This window comes from Octopus bimaculoides, chromosome 19 (assembly GCF_046866305.1).
Source record: "Octopus bimaculoides isolate indiv1 chromosome 19, ASM4686630v1, whole genome shotgun sequence".
Taxonomy (NCBI): Eukaryota; Metazoa; Mollusca; class Cephalopoda; order Octopoda; family Octopodidae; genus Octopus; species Octopus bimaculoides.
Window position 1 is genome coordinate 29,177,586 of NC_142946.1, and position 12,773 is coordinate 29,190,358.

General features: G+C 36.6%; 1 protein-coding gene across 2 annotated transcripts in view; it reads left to right on the forward strand.

Annotated features, from left to right (window-relative positions):
* LOC106880757 (cyclic AMP-responsive element-binding protein 3-like protein 2) overlaps window positions 1-12,773 on the forward strand; it is a 579,185-nt gene that overhangs the window by 222,448 nt on the left and 343,964 nt on the right. The gene's annotated exons all lie outside the window — the stretch shown is intronic.

Genomic DNA, 12,773 nt, shown 5'->3' on the forward strand with positions numbered 1-12,773 from the left:
CCTCGGGCCGACCAAAGCCTTGTGAGTGGATTTGGTAGATGGAAACTGAAAGAAGCCCGTCGTATATATGTATATGTATATATATATATGTCTGTGTTTGTCCCCCCCAACATCGCTTGGCAACCGATGCTGGTGTGTTTATGTACCCCTAACTTAGCGGTTCGGCAAAAGTGACCAATAGAATGAGTACTAGGCTTCCAAAGAATAAGTCCTGGGGTCGATTTGCTCGACTAAAGGCGGTGCTCCAGCATGGCCACAGTCAAAAGACTGAAACAAGTAAAATAGTAAAATAAAATAGTAAAATATATATATATATATATATATATATATATATATATATATATATATATATATATATAATTTTGTTTAAAAGAGTTCCAACACTGTCTGTTTTTTATGTTTTATTTATATTCCTGCAGAACCAATGTGGGGTATAGAATATGGAATATACAATATATAATATAAAATAAAATAAAATAAAAATGGATGGCACCATGAAATAAAGTATTGAATGTAGATGAAATATTGAGTGTTCAATATAAAGGATCAAATATATAAATATAAATATAAATATATAAAGGCGACTCGAGTTTCAGGGCTATTTCCCTTCGTCATGGCCGGTATGACAGACTTTAACAGACTGTCTGACAGTTGTGGAAGATATTTATTGATGAAAGCTGTCTCTTTATTCATTCTTTGTTGTATTGAGGTGTTCTGTGAACATTGATAGAAGGGAAAATTAGGAAATTAGGATTAAGATTCCTCGCACACCTTTGTATGTGTCCACTGACCTGTATCTGTCTGTATTGTGGGTGGCGGATTTGCTCTTTGTGGAGAGTGGTTCTTCGATGGAGTGTTATTCCTATTTGGCCAATATAATTATTACCACACCCTAAGCATATAATGGCATAGATTAGATTTTCCGAGGCACAGGTGAAATTTGAGTTAATTTTAAATATTTCACCTTGTTTAAAGTGAAACTCTGAACCCTCCAAAAGGTCGGGGCATGTACCACAGTTAGGTCCACCACATTTTTTCACTTTTGGTTCTGCTGTTAATGGATATAGTCTTGTGCTAGTTAATATTTTTTTTCAATGATTTAGGTTGCATTTTTCTTTTGATAATTTTGTGTGAGCCTAAAATTTTGTTCATTGTTTTATCTCCTGTGAGAATGGGTAAATTTTGGATGATAATGTTAAAGGCTTCGTTGTTTCTAGGGTTATGTGTGGAGATGTATGGGAGTATTTTAAAGTCTGGTTTAGTATTTCGGTTGACTTCCCTTAATGTTTGTATGTCTATTTCCTTAGCTCGTTTGATTCCATTATTTATTAAAGATATTGGGTAATGTCTTTTGAGTAGTATTGATCTGAGTTCAAGGAGTCTTCGTTCACGAGTATCGGGGTCCGAAACTATGGTACAGATTCTTTTCGCTAGATTATAAGGTATATTAATTTTTATGTGTTTGGGGTGGCATGAGTTAAATAATAGGTATTGTTTAGAATCTGTGGGTTTATAGAAGATGGCTGTTTCGATGTGGTTATTGACTAATTTAATTAGGATGTCAAGAAAAGGGAGTTGTTTACTGCTGTGCTCCATGGTGAATTGTATGTTGCTATTAATATCGTTGAGCATTATCGAGGAGTTTGTCCATGCTGTCTTTCCAAAGTATAAAGCAATCGTCCAGATACCTTTTCCAGTTCTTTTTTAAATAGCAATGAAAAGAGGTGCCATATTTTTGTAGTGATGATTGATATATTTTAAGCTCCAGGTAACCCATTACAAGGTTCGCAATCACTGGAGCAGCTCGGGTTCCCATTGCAATTCCACATTTTTGCCAATAGTAAACTGTATCGAACATGAAATAGTTGTTCAGTAGGATGAATTTGAGTGCTGCGATTATGAATCTGTGGTTGATGCGTCCTGGGATCTCTTGTGGGTATTTTTCTAGCCAGAAGGTGATCGCTTCTATACCATAATCGTGTGGGATATTGGTGTACAAATACACCACATCGAATGATACTAACAGGGTTCCTTCATTTATTGTCTTCGGGAGGTGGTTAAGCATGTCTAAGTCATCCCTGATGAAGCTTTTCACATATTTTAGAAACTGTTTGAGTAAGATGTCGAGGAAGTTGCTCAAACGGTGGGTTTCATAAGCAGGGCCAGCAATGATGGGTCTCAGTTTGAGGTCAGTAGGGGGAGGAACATTAATGCATAGGCTTGGAAAAACTTTGCAAGCTTTACAAATATGTGGATTTTTGTGGATTTTAGGTAATCCGTAGAATAGACTAGGTCTGTATTTAAAATTGGATAAATAGTCAATTTCATGTTTAGTGAGGCCCTTTCAATGTATTTGAAGTAAAGAGGATAAGTTTTTAAGTGTCTTCTGTGAGTTGTATCGTACAATCTTCTCATAGTAAATATTATTTTCCAACATGGAGAGTATTAACTTTTTGTAGTGCTCTGTGTCCATCACCATTACTGCACTTCCTTTGTCGGCTTCTTTAATGATGAGGTTTATATCATTTTTTAACTCGATTAGGTCTTTCCATTCATTTACATTAAGGTTGGATTTAATTCGTTGTTTTTGTAGGTATTAAAAGGAAAACTGGTAATGTGATCAAGTGCTTTATTTCTGCCTTTTGTAGGACAGTATTCACTTTTGTTTTTTACTATTGAGTCATCTTCGCTGGTGTAGTTGTGAAGTGCTTCTGTACGGCGTAATTTTCGGCAGAAATCCATAGTGTTATCCTTAATTTCAGCTTAAAATATATCAATATATCAATTTCAGTCACAAGAATTTAACAAAAACATGAAAGCAAGAAAACACACTAACGAATACAGATGCATATACCCCCACTGCAAAGTACCAATACACATATTCCATTTCCACACGAACACCAACCTTAAAGACACGTTTCTCACGCACATTTCGGTAAGATCGGCTGTAATGGATATAATAACTTTCTTGCGTTCATAATTATATCTAAATCAGTGTTTCTTATGGTAACATATGTCTTATTAAATTCAAGTGTGTTTTGAAGCAAGTTTTTGGGGTTCGAGGGGTAAAATTCCACGATGTCAAATTGGATAAATTTGCATTTGGGTTTATCTTCTATTTTCGATTAACACACACATACACACACATACACACACACACACACACACACACACACACACACACACACACACACACACACACACACACACACACACACACACACACACACACACTCCCCAACCCCCCACATATATACATAAATGTCGAGCAATGAGAATGAGTGCTCAACATCGCATTGGTGGATAAAATTTCTTTATTTGTGTATTAAGGCTACCATTGGTTTCATGTTATTCTTAATATCTTAATATCTGAACAATTTTTCAAGGAGGAATGGTATTTGTTTCCATTTTGGATGAAAACATGAAAATTCACGGAAATTCACAATAAAGTCTTGTAAAGAAAAGAAGTTGCAAGATAAAGTTTACTCCCCGAAATCATTTTGCAACCCTGAAAGACCATAAAGATAACTTCATGCAAAACCCTAGCTGTAGGGTTAATAAATCCCACAAAAAAATGAATTAGGAATTATTAGTAAATCCATATTAGATAATATCATACGACACATCAGAGCATACTCAAACCTACTCAATGAATACGTAGTAGTGCAACTATTGAATGGTTTAAGAAAATAGAAGATAAACCCAAATGCAAATTTATCCAATTTGACATCGTGGAATTTTACCCCTCGAACCCCAAAAACTTGCTTCAAAACACACTTGAATTTAATAAGACATGTTACCATAAGAAACACTGATTTAGATATAATTATGAACGCAAGAAAGTTATTATTTTTTCCTGATAATTCCTATTGGGTAAAAAAAAATGGGGATGAGCTATTTGATGTAGCAATGGGGAGCTATAACGGTGCAAAGATAGCTGACCTTGTACGCCTCTATATCCTAGATATCCGCAGAAAAGAAGTGAAAAAAGCCAACATAGGTTTATATAGGGACGAAGGCCTGAGAGTGGTATACGATGAAAACGGATACGATGTGGATAGGATACCAGAATTAGTACCAACCTTAAAGAAGACAGTCTTCTAGATATTATCATGAACATTAACACAAGCAAATTTAACCCTACCACAAACCAAATGGGGAAACCTCGTACATAGACATGGGCCCCAACCACCCACCAGCAATAATTAAACAATTAGCTTATAACATTAACAGGTGGTTCTCCAATCTATCCGGCGATAAAGACACTTTTAAAAAGGCCGCCCCCATACTATAAATGGTGCATTAGAAAGGCCCAACTTCAATAATAGTATAAACTACATCGAACCAAACATAGATAGACAAAGAAGACGCAGACAAAGGAAAATCTTATGGTTCAACCCAGCTTATAGCATGAATGCAGCCACTAACATAGCTAGAAAATTCTTAAAATTAATAGACAATCACTTCCTACATTCACACAAATACCATATGATCTTCACTAGAAACACTGTTAAAGTTAGCTACAGTTGCCTCCCCAATGTAGGGTCGATAATCCTCAACCACAATGAAAATAAACCCACCAGGAATGCCCCTGGAAGACACTGTAACTGTAGATCTCCAAACCACTGTCCTCTAACTAATAGCTGTCTGAAAAAAGAACTTATATACAAGGCAAAAATCATGAACCCCAAAGGAGTAGCAAAGACATACATCGGAATGACGGGCAACTCGTTCAAGGAAAGATACACACGACATCTGGCGTCATTCAGGGACAAAAATGAAAGACATGCGACATCCCTGTCCAATATGATATGAAAGGAAGAGTAAGCAACTTCCCAGATAACGTGGTGTATTATTACTAAAGCCAGGAAATACAGGAGACAGGGTGCCAAATGTGAGTTTTGTATTACTGAAAAACTAAACATCAACCAGTCAAAAGACAACACCTTAAACATTGGGGATGAAACCTTCTCTCCCTGCATACACAAGCACTGTTTTACACTTTGACATTTCAAAGAGGAATCACCATCTACTCCGCCGATCCTACCAGGATAGTTTCTTTCCCTGAACGTGAATATACGAACTCTACACATAGAAGATAATGCCCCACCCCCTGATGAACTCTTTCAACACATAAACATGCGAACATTACACATACCCAGAATATAATATAATATTATGCAAACAAATTCATCATCCAGCACAGTTTTTATCCCCAAAAGTCAAACCCAAGGGAGATAATCACTGAACAGGTGCCATCCAAGAGTAGCGCGCCTTGATTTCTTGTTATCTTTACGAGACTTTATCGTAAATTCCCGTGTGAATTTTTGGGTTTTCATTCAAAATGGATATATATATATATCGTGGTGGGAGGCAGAGTTGTTAGTACATTGGACGGATTGTTTTGCAGCAATTGTTCCAGCTCTCAGGCTTATGAGTTCAAACTTTGCAACGATCAACCCTGCTGATGGTCCTTTCGGGTTCGACAAATAAAGTACCAGCCAGGGCTGTATTCGATTCTTCTCTAACTCTCAATATCCTTATCTGTTTATTTGACCGTTTCTCTCCTTCTGAACAAAAATTGCCTGTGGTCTGGTCCGGAGAATGATAGGCTCCACTAGGTATAAAAATGCCCAAAGCAACCATATATCACGATACCATCCCTAAAATTCTGTTGAACTGTTGGCATTTAAACCGGCCCAAATATTCTGCTTATTTTATTACAAAGTGAACAGGAAAGCATGAATCTCAATTCTTCAAATTTCTCTTAGGAAAAATTATGAATAAATATTCTCTCTTAAACTTTAATACATGCTACTTTCTCTTAGGAAAAATTATGAATAAATATTCTCTCTTAAACTTTAATACATGCTACTTTCTTTACAATAAGAAATGCGATCAAGCTATCTATTACTGCTTTTGCCTAGATCCTTCATCCATTACACAGGTAACCTAAACGACTCACAGGCGCTGTACTCCTCGGTTTCCGCCATTCAATCATTTCAGAAGAATAGTTAAATGATTATTTTCTAACAGCAGTTTTTATATTCCTCAAGGGCTTCATGAAAAAAGGTTCGAGAGTGCAATAGCAACGCACTTTCTGAATTTAGACGCAATAGTGACAAATATGACAGGAAGACTTGTAGGACAAGAAGACTTGTGTGACAAGAAGACTTGTGTGACAAGAAGATTTGTGCATATAATGATGAATATATAAACTCAAACAGTAAAATCTTATGTATTTTGATCTATTAAGTGTTTCATTTATTTCAATATTGTTTTACCTTCTTTTGGTTAACTTTTTCTTGCATACAACTTTTCTTGCATACATTCAATGAAGCAAAATATTGCTTATTCCTGATATAAAACAACGGGATAATATATACGTGATATTAAAGACAAAATTAGGTTGAGTGCTCAAGCAGCTACCCCTTTAACTGTCTAGGTATTATTTTTTCATAGAATCTGTGATGTTTTACATGCAGTAGCTTCTGAGTATATGGTTCGGTGATAAAACTGATCGTAAATTACCGAGAATCTGGATCTTATTTCAAGCAAAAACCAAAAGTTTCTATGACCCTTTTCTAGTTTGTAAAGGTTGGTTGGAAAGGTTTAAGAGGCATCTCAGTTAGCACAAGATTAAAATGACTTCTAAAATTACTAATTATCCTGTGAAAATTGAAGATGATGATTACTAAAAGAGATTATGCACATAAACAAGTGTAGGATGTTGATGAAACTGGATTTTTCTGGAAATGCATTCCTGCTAGGATTTTTATTTCCTAAGAAGAATGATCAGTACCAGGATTCAGAGCTTTCAGAAATTGTCTGATGTTTCATATGGGAGGAAATTCTGTTGAAATTAAAATTTCTATTTGTGTGTCAGCCTGAAGATTCATAGGCTTTCAAAGCCTATGCGAAGTTTAATCATTTTTGATTTGATGTTCAAGTAAGAAAGCTTCAATGATTACGAATAATTTCCAACATTCTTTGCAGACATTATTCTTTTGTTCTGCTCTGGTAGGGGACAGTGCTAGGCGCAATGTTACCAAAGTATTGCCCTTTTTAGACAATTCACCAAACCACTCAGTGAACTTACATGATCTTTCTGATAATGTGAGAGTGAAAATATTCTCAAGAATACAATTTCGGGATCAAGCTTATGAATCGAGTCCAGAGCATATTATCTAAGAATTTTGAAACAACTCAGAAAAATAATTGATGGGGATAGACTTGTAATATGAACTTCTGGAACACCTTTAACATTTCGAATATTGTGGTTAGCATAGCCAAGTCATAAGACGAAGATTATATTTGTAACTTTGGCTTTGTAGGTGTTCCACTTGTAGAAAATCTATATCAAGTTCAACAAGATATTATGACACTGGCCGATGATATGAAATCTTGAACAAGATATAGATGATGCAGTTGAGCTGTTAGGGTCTCACAGAGAAAGTCAGTCTAATAAGGAGTTGATGATGCAATAAGACCGAGCAGCAGGACAAGTAGAGTACATTGAAAAACCTTCCTCTACTTCTTTTAGCTGCAAAGAATATGACTAAAGTATTGGCACTTAGAGTAGAAAGTCAAGTCTTTGCTGAGAACGAGCTTAATTACAAGAGTTCATAATGAACTCAATTCCTACACTGAATTATACAAAGTGCGCAGTAAACGTTAAATTATTTTAGATAAGTTCTACGTCCCTGAAATTAGGTGATGATGATCTGCAGTGCAGCCCCTTTCCTCCCAATAATTTCCATTACGACCTCTCTTTACACGGTATTCAGCAATTTTTTTACAGAAAATTTCTGCCAGAACTCATCTTAATTGAAATTTAATTGGAATTCTACATTATGGCAAGATTTTCAAGAATGCAGCATTTCGTAATGTGGGGCATGCTTGTTGTTATTATAGCAAACAACATAATTAATATAGTTATCTATATATTAATCAATATAGTAACCATTACAGCTAGTAAAACTGTAATTAATATCAATTGCAGTCAGATCTCAAATGGGACAATTTCTGCAATATACTATTTCTTCCTCTGTTGACACACTGACATACACTACAGAGAAAATCATGTTAGGCATTACAAGCTTTAGCACTGAATTTCCACATTAATATATATATGATTGTGTATGTACGTTTATGTTTACTAAATATACCATACCCAGTACGTAGCTAGTGGGGGCGAGGAGGCAATCTGCCGTGGGCGACGCTTAAACGAGGGCATCACTTCTGGACCTGCTTTATGACTTATTTAGGTTTCGTAGGCCATAGGTGGGGGGCATCAAAATCAAGGGCTACCCGTCGTGGCACATACTCTAGCTCCGCGACTAACTACAACATTATGTATTGCTATGGTGGTTGGAGGATGGATACTTTACAGCAGATATTCATTACCAAAAATTAATTTATTCTCGTCCCAGTTTTCCTCTGATGAAAGCTAATTTTTACAGTATGCTACTTTTGGAGTTTTCTGGCGGATGTAAGATTAATGAATTAGAGTTTCTCTGATCTGACGCTGTTTGCACAGTTTGACTACTATATTACATGATAATCTGGACAATATTTTCAGTAATTAATGTAAATTATGCTTATAATTTATTTGACAAAACAATTTTTCCCAACAAGAGAAGTTTAATATGAATCCTCACAATAATATTTAGATGCAGTGGGAACAACTTTGACATTATTTAATACTTTCACATATGAGCACATACCTAAGCCTACCACATATCCCACACATACACACATTCACACATACACAATCATGTATAAACATGTAGTAACACCGACACACACGTTTATAAACTTACGCATGCGAAGCACATAACACGAACATACATATAGACGTCAGTAGATTTAGAAATAAAAAGAAGTGTGTGCATGTTTGTGAAGGTGAACATGTGTATGTGTGTGTGTGTGTGTGTGTGTGTGTGTGTGTGTGTGCACATGAAAGCATGTGTGCCTCGAGCGTGCAAATATGTATCCATGTGTGTATGCATGTATGTATATATGTGAGTGCACGTATGTCTATATGTGTATGTGCATGTGAGTGTTTGTACGCCCGCGCGTGTGCTTGCACGCGCGTGCGTGTTTTTGCGCATGTGTGTGTATGTGCGTATGTGTACATGTGCGTGTGTGCATATGTGTAAGTGCTTATATGTGGGTGTGCGTGCGTGCGTGTGCATGCATATGCGTGTGAAATGACTGAAGAGGCCTTTTACTTTTACCCTTATAATTCATCAGAAAGTATCCTATTGAGGGAAAGAGAAACTGGAAATGAGATAGAGAGAGAGGGGGGAGAGAAAGAAAGAATTTGAAGAGGCGTTAAGGATAAGAGGTAACAGAAGCAGCTGAGATCGGTGACTTTCTCCTGGTGTTGTAGATTGTTTTTCATTTGGGACTGTAGTTCTGTGAGAAACGTGAAGAGACATGGTTGACCGTTTCTGATGAGTCGGGGAAAACATTTCATACCACGGGTAGTTGGTATAGGACTGGCAAAGCTCTAGTCTGTTAAACTGACTTGAAGTATCAAAAGATTGGGAGGTAGTTGTGTGGTGGATGGTTAGAGTACTGATCAATCTAATGGGAGCAGCTACGGTGAACTCACAGAAAATGTTGACATCTGGGGCAAGAACGATGTTCTTTTTTCTATTCAATGAAATATAGTCAAACAGCTGATAGAGTTGGTAACAGTAGCGGCATTTAATAAGAGAGGAGTAAAGAGAATGAATGATTAGTAAGAATTTGTTACATTATGTTTAGGTTTAAATATTTTGAATTCCCAATTCAATGATTATTTCTTTCAATTTATTGCACCTTAGTAATATTGGCAGATTTATTTTGGCTGAAGTATTTTGTTAAATGTGTTACGGGGTTATATACGGAAAATATCTTTTTTATCCAATGAAAGGAGCATTCAACTATGAAGTAAATCAACTTAAAAACACACTCCTACTGTTGTTTTAACTTTGATGGTTAATTAATATAACATGATGAACTGTTTAGAAATTATCTTTTAGAAGAATCTTATGTTTTATCTTGAAGAAATGATTTCAGCCTTCACAATTTTAAACGGTGATGAATTTGAGAGGGAAACAACAATAATTGTCGGCGTGTCAATCACCTAAATTGCTGACATTGACAATGTAATCCGATGTTACTGGGTTCCACTAAATGGTAAATATCTATTTCAAAATAGATACCAATTAATTGAAAGAATTTAATTTTACATGAAACTAACGTTAGCACTAATTAAGTGTGATGTGGTGGCGAATTCAACATACAGAAGAAAATTACAGAAATTCAGCTGAAAAGATAATAAATAGAACAAATACGGAAACAATAAATACAAGAGTAAATATTTAAAGTTTTATGTCGACCTTGATCTCAGTATAGAACAATTTCAATGTAAATATGTGTAATTCATTATTAGAGACGTAGTTTGCTGATCACTCATAACAATTATCTTCATTGTGGGTTCAAACTTGTTGACACTTATGTAAGAACGACCGTGCGAACCAAAAGGAGAAATGGTGACGAATGGAAAAACAGGCTCCTTTTTTAAACGCATCACACGGTCGACACAAAATATAAAATGATAAATATGTTATAATTCTATAACATAGAGAATTAAGAAATTTGCCAGGAAGGACAAGATAGGACGCAACCGACAAAGATGAATAACAGTAAGATTTATTGGAGCATTAAATTGTATGTCTGTGTGTGTGTGTGAATGCGACATAATAAAACACAATGTAAGACAGGCCGTCATGTAAAGAAGAGTGTGTGCGAGTAATACATGTATGTGAATGCGAGAGATACATAGTATTGATAAGAGTCAGTAACACGGATTAGAATTTACCAGTTCTTAATTAGAGTACACAGTAGTAAGTGTATGTATATAAGAATTTAAGGTTAAGGCAGAGCGGTCACTCGTCGTGATGTTAGGGCTTATATGCCGGGCCGGGTTCTTGAATACAGATGTTCTTCGCAGGCTGAATTCTGGCTGTTATTTCCGTGGTGAAGAAATCACACAAACAGGGCTGAGAAGTGCTGCGGTTAGCTGTTTGGTTAGCTGTTGGTAGCTTGTGTACGTGTAGAAGTCATGTTGACGCTGGCGGCGATGCTGGTAGTCGTAGTTGAAGTGGTTGTTGATGTCGTCGCTGGAACTGGCAGGTTGGTTGGTGCTGTGTTACGCGTGTGTGGTCAGCGGCCAGATCTAGTAGATCTGAGCCGCGACGAATTGGCGGGTATAATTTAGGCTATTTATAGGAAAATAGGGGCTCCAGGAAAACATTAGAAGAACACTCTCACGTGACCTTATTAGGGGCTACGGTTGGTCGGTTTGCGTCCTGGGGTGAACGGACTGGAGATAATTTACCCGCGCAAAGAATAGTCAGTCAGGTGATGACAGGGAAAGAGTTGCTTTCTACTACGCTCGCCTGTTAATATATATAGTGAGAGAAGTGTTCACTACACTTATGACGGCTATCGCATTTTTCATTTAAAACCGGAAATAAAGAATATAAATTTTAATTGACAACTACAACTCACTCATTTTTTAGTTTTACAGTTTCCAGATAGAGTCAACACATAAGAAAAGTGGAGTTAGGTAATTTATCCAAGAAAATATTGCATATTTTGAGACAAAATCCGATAAAATAAAACTCCTTTTGTGTAAAGCGATTGTAACAGGAATATTCAGCAATCACTCGATGTCGCAATTCGTTGTAATGTTACCCACATGATCAGTGAAACTGACTCATCACAACTTTGCCAGGAAAGATCAACAATATCTGGTCAATCATAACTTCACGTGAAATAAGCTCCCGCGACAATATCAACTTTTGGTACGCCCCTCTCTGAATTTCTCAGCCAATATAAAAATTGACACACACGCGTCCATCACCAAGAGAGCTTTGGGATGGAGCAGAGAGAGTATGATATGACAAGGGATACCCGTATCTGTTCGCCGTGTCTTCTCCCTTGTCATCTCATGCGGCTGAACCCAGCTGACATTCAACACAATGAATTGTCCACAGCAATACAACGACTAGCAGTAACTTTTCGAATGCTGTTTCAATTACGTCAAGTACAATGACATTCAAACTCAGTATTTGTCGTTTGTAGTAACAACAGTATTTGTCATTGCTTGTGTACGAAAAGAATAAAAGTTTGTTGTCAAAAATCCCAACATATTTCGTCGTTTTCTTGTATGTACAACTGTTGACCACCGACGCTAGAAATAACAGTCAGCATTAGGTTAAGTATAAGTAACAGCACATCCAACGTTTTCAACAGCCAGCTCCCAACTTCAGTTACCACTCAGCCAACAATTAACAGTCAGCCTCGTCTCTAGTCATCACAACAGTTAGTGCACAGACTCAGCAGCTAGCTAGCTCCTCGTACATGTGGTAATCCTAGCACCAGCACAAGCAATACGATAAACATTGGCAATATTATGGTTTAATAAGTGTAGATTGAAAAGTGAGCAAGTTTACAGGGTCAAAACTTACTGCATTACTGTTGCAGCTTCTTTTTATCTTTTTCTTGTTTCAATCGTTAGACTGCGGCCATGCTGGGACACCACCTTGAAAGGTATACATACATACGTATGAACGTATTTCTCGAGCTTCTTTCAGTTTCTGTCTACCAAATCCAATCACAAGGCTTTAGTCACCCTAAGGCTATAGTATAAGACATTTTCTCGGGATGCCATACAGTGGGACTGAACCCATGTGAATGAGAAGCAAACTTCTCAC